This window comes from Octopus bimaculoides, chromosome 5 (genome assembly GCF_046866305.1).
Source record: "Octopus bimaculoides isolate indiv1 chromosome 5, ASM4686630v1, whole genome shotgun sequence".
NCBI lineage: Eukaryota > Metazoa > Mollusca > Cephalopoda > Octopoda > Octopodidae > Octopus > Octopus bimaculoides.
In genome coordinates, this window is record NC_142932.1 from 10230048 (window position 1) to 10237847 (window position 7800).

The following is a 7800-nucleotide window of genomic DNA, read 5'->3' on the forward strand; positions in this document are numbered from 1 at the left end:
TTAAGTCGATTATACCGCCCCCCCCCCCAGTGCGTAACTTGTACTTATTTGATCGACCCCCGAAAGGAAGTTCTATATGTTTTTCCACACGTACACATATATGGCGGTAATTAAGCATTGGAGTAATAATATCGTTTAAATTTTTACTAATCACAAATTAAAGTAACTGAATGTTAATTACTGAATATGTAAAAAGAGAACTCTCCGTTAAGAGGAATCGGTTGAGCATCGGATTGGTTTTAAAATAGAAATATAATTAAAATAAAAAGCATTTCGAATGCGAACATTTACCGTGTGTATTATAGAAAGTAAAGTTACACTACTTATACCTATATATTACATTCAGTCACAGGACTGCGACCATGCTGGAGTACCGCCTTGAAGAATTTAGTCAAATCGACACGAGAATTTATTCATTAGAGTCTGGTGCTTGTTCTATTCTATCGGTCTTTTTTAGCAAGTATAGGACAAACCAACACGATTAAACAGTCGACGGTGGCGTACAAAACGACCACAGAAACAAATGCACATACACACTTATACACAGACACACACACATAATCATGACGGGATCCTGCACATTTATCAACTACTAAATCCACTCACAATAGCATTGGTTACTCGGAGCTATAGTAGAAGACCTTGCCCAAGGCACACTCAGTGGGACAGAAACCGAAACTATGTGTTTGGAAAATGTTTTAACCATACAGACAAACCTGCGCCGAATCAATAATTAAACAAATAAAAAGAAAACTTAGATGCGCAGTTAACTTACAGGCGTAATCTGTAATTAGAGTTCGTTTGTAGAACAATATACATGTTCAAGAATTTACTTTGGTTTTGTGCGAAAGTTTTTATTGTAAAGAATAAACGAATTTCAAAAAAGCAGCGTTATTTTTTATTGTTATAAATGAAATTTTCTTTCTACAGGGTGTATAGAGAAACTCCGATAAAAAAATAAGTGAATATATATATGTATATATATATATATATATATATATATATATATATATGTATATATATATATATATATATATATATATATATATATATATATATATATATATATATATATATATATACATACGTATATATGTATGTATATATTTAGGTATGTATACATATGTACGTATATATATATATATATATATATATATATATATATATATATATATATATATATATATATATATATATATATATATATGTATATATATATATATATATATATAGATATATGTATGTATGTATATATATATGTTTATACATATTCAAATAATAAGTATGTATATGTATATATATATATATATATATATATATACATGCATATACACAAACACATGTATATATGCATATATATATATAGCTATATGTATATATATATTTAGATATATGTGTGTGAATATATATATATATATATATATATATATATATATACATATATATATATATATATATATGTATAAACACACAAACACACACACACACAAACAAACACAAACGCACGCATATTCGTAGTAGACATTCCTACACATATGTTCTATGTGTGTGTAGGTATGTATGTATGGATGTATATATGAGCGTATATATGCATCAATATAAGTGTGTATTCCTGTATTTGTCTATGCAGGTATCAGCATATATGTTTTAAACCGTTGATTAAAAACAAACAAACCAATAAGATGTCGGTTCTTATCAAATTATGTTTCTTAATTATATAGTCAGATTAGAGTTACGTCTGTCGCCTTAACTAGACCGTTAACGTCTGCATTTTTTGAAGTTCTTAATTATGTCTCAATGTACACTCCCATGTGCGTACGCATGTATCTATGCACGTATGTATTTATCTCTCTATATGTACGCATGAATGTATATGCATATATACATACATACATATATGTATATACAGGCATGTATATATGTATTTATATATGAATAGATATTTATATATACATACAAGTATATATATTTATATGTATACATATACATATGTGCATATATCCATGCACACACACACACACACACACACACATATATATATATAAAATATATAATTTAAACTAAATTAATTTAAATGCATTAATATAATTATATATGTGGATATATATATATATATATATATATATATATATATATATATATATATATATATTCGTGCCTGTGCGTGTGTGTGTGCGTATGTGTCTGAACATTTATGTATGTATTTATCACAGATTTCGAGTAATATATACCCGTTAGGCGAATACGTTGATGTGCAAAATGTGGCACACACACACACACACACACACACACACACACACACAGACACACACACACACACACACACACGCACACACACACACAAACACATATATACATATACACACACATACATGCATGTATGCAAGCATGCATATATTTATACATTTATATGCATCTATGTGTTTGTTTGTGTGTGTATATTTATGAACATCGATAACAGTGACTTCGAAACTTCACCCGTGCTGGCTTATTTAATCTGTCAGTTTGAATAAGCTCCACAGCTGGTGAAAGCTTGAAGCTACTTCAGCAACATGATACGAATTAACTTAATAAAAATACATACATAAATACTACATACATGCATATATAAATATATACATACATACATAACTAAATGAATACATACATACATACATATATACATAAATACATACATACATGCATACGCACACACTTTCACACTCACACACAATGTCTGCCTTTGTACTGTCATTTGTGTTTGTGTATAAAAATATATGCATCTCTTTTTTACTCACTCACTCACTCACTCTCTCTCTCTCTCTCTCTCTCTCACTCACTCGCTCTGTCTCTCTCCTTTTGTCTGTGTCTTTCAGTATAAGTAATAGCGTATATGCAAATATATTAAGACAGCATTAAACATTAATTAGATAAAACCTGAACATGTGGTCGTTATAATAGTATTACGTAATTATTAAAAACTTTACTGTAGCATTAAAGCTTTCTCCGAATCTGGCTTTTGAAGCTGTTTCGAATGCCAGGGAGCCATAGAGAAAATACCAAAACTAAGGAACAAACATAATTTAAGACTGATTATGTCCACTTTAACCAAACTGATATCTATAAAAATACTCAACAGAGCAAGACTTAGAACGGTACAAGAACAAAAACTCAACCACTTATAGATAAGTAAATAATTTTCTGAGTTCTGGAAAATTGGGCCGGTGATCCCGTTTTCTATGGTGCATTTCTTGGTCGAGATCATAGCATTTCCCGTGAACGGCACAGTAGTCTGTCGCAGTGTTACTCGTTTACAGTTTAGTGAAATCGAGCAACGTTAAATGAAGTGTTTTGCTGAAGAATACAACGCATCTCACGATTCGGAAATGAAAAGCCATGATGTTGTGTACATGAGTGCAACACCTTAACTACTTGGTCACGCACCATCAACTTTCAGAGATACAAAACTTATTACTTCTTGTAAAAGTAATATCAGAGTAAAACTATCTGAACAAAGTACATACTTTGAATACTTCGTTATAGGATCGTAAAATAGATTTATTACACTTAACCAAAAAGTAAAGGAAGATATTAGCAAATCAGCTGAAGAAAAATTCAATAAACTTCAAACTACAGATTGAACTCCCCTCGTTCACAAGTATCTGATCTTTCTGACGGATAATCAAACTTGTAGTAGAAAGAATACCATTTATATACTGAAAGTAATACAAAACTTATACTACATTACCGTACGGAACATAAGGCAAAAACCGAATAGAAATGCATTTGTGGGTAATATTATACTAAATAAGATACGGTTGTGAGCTGGTGGAATCGTTACCACGCCGAACACAATGCTTAGCGGTATTCCATCAAGGCGGCGAGCTGGCAGAAACGTTAGCACGCCGGGCGAAATGCTTATCAGCATTTCGTCTGCTGTTACGTTCTGAGTTCAAATTCCGCCGAGGTCGACTTTGCCTTTCATCCTTTCGGGGTCGATTAAATAAGTACCAGTTACGCACTGGGGTCGATGTAATCGACCTACCCTCTTTGTCTGTCCTTGTTTGTCCCCTCTATGTTTAGCCCCCTGTGGGCAGTAAAGAAATAGGTATTCCATCGCTCTGTACGTTCTGAGATCAAATTCTGCCGAGGTCGGCTCTATCTTTTTGAGGTGGAGAGTGGGGTCAATTAGATAAGCACAAATTCAATACTAGGGACGATGTAATCGACAAATTCTCGAAATTGCTCGCTTTGTGCCAAAATTTGAAACCACCTAAATGAGACGGTGAGCTGGCAGAACCTTTACTGTGTTGCATAAAGTAATTAGCGACATTTCTTTCCGTGTTTCACTTTCTGAGTTGTAATCCCACCAAGATCGACTTTGTATTTCATCCTTTCAGGATAAAATTAGTACTAACCAATTACAATTAGTACTAACTAACCAATTAGTACGAACCAATTATCACAAAATTAATATAATAAAATCAATACCAGTCAATAAAATAAGATTAACTAAACACCGAGCAAATTCTGGAGTCCATGTAATCAACTAAATTTCTTCGTCTAAAATTACTGGCCTTGTGCCAAAATTAGAAAGAAAATTACTATACACAATAAAGTTTCCGCACAAAAATGAGCAAATAACATCAATGGAAGTTACATTTAAATTAAAGCGCAAATCAAGTATCGACACGAATTTACTGCAGTTATGAATTCAACTATGGAAGTAGTTGTAGATTTAAATATTGAACAAACTCAGATCCGTCTCAGATGGTTTTAGCAGTTACAGGATCATTCCCTTGACACCTCATTGCAAACTGCAAAGGTATATGAATTATAGCGTTACTATCTGAACTTTTGAAGATGACACTGGGAAGGAGCCACGTAGTGTTAATGGACATAGGAAAGTTATTACTCAATCTATGGATCAATAATATGGAAAGATGAAGCAGTCACTAATAGAACGATTAAACACAGACACATATCTATCTTCTATATATCACAAACACATAAGCTTGCATAGATATATATCTAATAATGTAAATAAAATGACAATTAAATCATACGCTTAAATATATAGATATGCATCTAACTGTAATAAATGCATAAATTTATAGTGCAGGGATAATAGTTTATATTGCAAAGATTAGCGCAAACTGATGAAATATTCCATCTATTCATCCATCCATCATTTCCTCCAGTATTCCTCAGAGAGACGTAGGGGTGGAGTCCTTAGCCACCTCCTTCATAGGGCCCTTTCAAAAGGAACTGTCAATATCCTTTCTGGCTCGATTCCCAAGCTTGACCAACAGATAGTATGGATAGTATCCAACCATTCCGTCCTTGGACTACCATTAGGTCTATTACCAGTTGGCTCAACTTGAAGAATCCGTCTTGCTGTTTGTTTTTTTCGCACATTCTAATCACATGTCTGTGGTACCAGAACTGTGATTTCTCGATACGGAGAAGTAACAACTCGACCTGGAGACAGCCTGATCGTCAAGTATGAAAGGTATAGATAAAATATTTTGAATTTTCAAAGAATATTCATCTGGTTGTAGAATCTTATATTGAAGATATTGGCGGTCGCAATTAAAGGAGAGTAAGGCGGCAAGATGGCAGAATCATTAGTGCGCCGGGCAACACGCTCAGCGGAATTTCCTACGCTGTTACGTTCTGAGTTCAAATTCCGCCGAGGTCGACTTTGCCTTTCATCCTTTCGGGGTCGATAAAATGAGCACCAGTTTAACACGGGTCGATGTAATTGACTTAGCTCCACCCCAAACATTGCGCCAAAGTTTGAATCCAATATTTAAGGAGAGTAGAAAGCGGCGAGCTGGCAGAAGCGTTAGCAGCCGGGCGAAATGCTTAGCAGTATTTCGTCTGCCGTGACGTTCTGAGTTGAAATTCCGCCGAGGTCGACTTTGCCTTTCATCCTTTCGGGGTCGATAAATTAAGTACCAGTTACGCACTGGGTCAGTGTAATCAACTTAATCCCTTTGTCTGTCCTTGTTTGTCCCCTCTATGTTTAGCCCCTTGTGGGCAATAAAGAAATAGGAATTTTGTCCCTTTCTACGTTGCCAGTTTATATTCCACCGAGATCGACTTTGCCTTTCATCATTTTGCGCTCGATAAAATAAGTACCACTGGGATAGAAATAACCGACTGAACCCCACCTGCGAAATCACTGGCCTTGCGCCGAAGATTTGATACCCATATCTAAAGAGAGGTAGACTCTATCAAAATGTTCCTTCTAATTTTCACACAACGCCGGCAATTTGAGGGGAGGTAGTTAGTCGATTACATTCACACCAGTTCTTGTCTAGCACTTTATTTTATCGACCCAGAAAGGATTAAAGGCAGAGTCAGTCTAGACGAGATTTGAATCCAGAACGAAGTCGCAAGAATTATCGCTAAATATTTTGTCCGACGCGCTAAGGGTACCACCAGCTAACCGTCTTGGCAAGGCAGTTTGGTTAAGAAACTCACTTCAAAACTGCATAATTTTCTGTCTCACAAGACCATGCAATGTCATGTGAGTGAATTTTGAGTATGGAAACTGTGTGGAAGCCGTGGCATATTTTCTATTATTCTTTTATCTTTTATTTGTTTCAGTCATTTGACTGCGGCCATGCTGGAGCACCGGCTTTAGTCGAACAAATCGATCCCAGGACTTATTCTTTGTAAGCCTTGTACTAATTCTATCGGTCTCTCTAACCGAACCGCTACGTTACGGTGACGTAAACACACCAGCATCGGTTGTGAAGCGATGTTGGGGGTCAAACAGACACACACACACACACACACACACACACACACACACACACATATACATACATACATATATATATATATATATATATATATATATATATATATATATATATATATATATATATATATATATATATATATGTATATATATATATGAAAGAAGGTTTGAAAATGCACTTATTTTTTAAAAATATTTATTTACTTAACCGGTTTCACTTTTTTAGAAAAAGATTATCAAAAGTCTTTGAGAATAATAAAAAATGTTAAAAAACAGTCTGAGTATTAAAATGCATATATACATTCTTTGATGATAAAATATATTTAAAGTATAAAGCTTTGTATGAACTTTGTAGTGTTACATACTGATTGTCACACATTCTCTGATATTAAGGTGAAATTGTTAAAAACAGTGTCTGAAAATACACATATGGAAAAATACATATACATATTCTTATACATATTCTTTGACAATCGAATAAAATTGAGAAGGAACTGACCTGGCCTTTTTCTCTTGTGTATATTGAAGGAATGTTTTACTGTCTTAAGAGACAGTATGACTGGCTAGCTGGGGTGGGAGGGAAGAAGAGTTAAAGAAGATTTTTTAATTTTTGGTTGGTCTGTGACAGTCTGTCATGGTTCACTGGTTTTTGGGACTGGTTTTGTGCACATCTCTATGTGTGTGTATATATGTGTGTTTGTGTCCGTGTGTGTGGGTGTGTGTGTGTGTGTGTGTGTGTGTGTGCCGTTTTTATTGGTCCCAGAGTTTATTGTGGAATGTGTATATGAGTGTGTGTTTGAGTGTTTTTTGTGTCGGTGGGGACTGTGCGTATATCTCTGTCTGAGTGTGTATGTGTTGTTTTGATCGTCCTTGTGGTGTGTGTGTGTGTGTGAGAGCAACCGTATGTATGTGTGAGGGTGTGTACGTATGTGTGCGTATGTGTGTGTATGTATGTGTGCATCTGTGTGTGTGCGTGGGAGTGTTTTGTGTGAGTGTGGGAGTGTGTGTGTGTCTCTCTGTCTGAGTGGGTGTGTTGTTTTAAATACCTT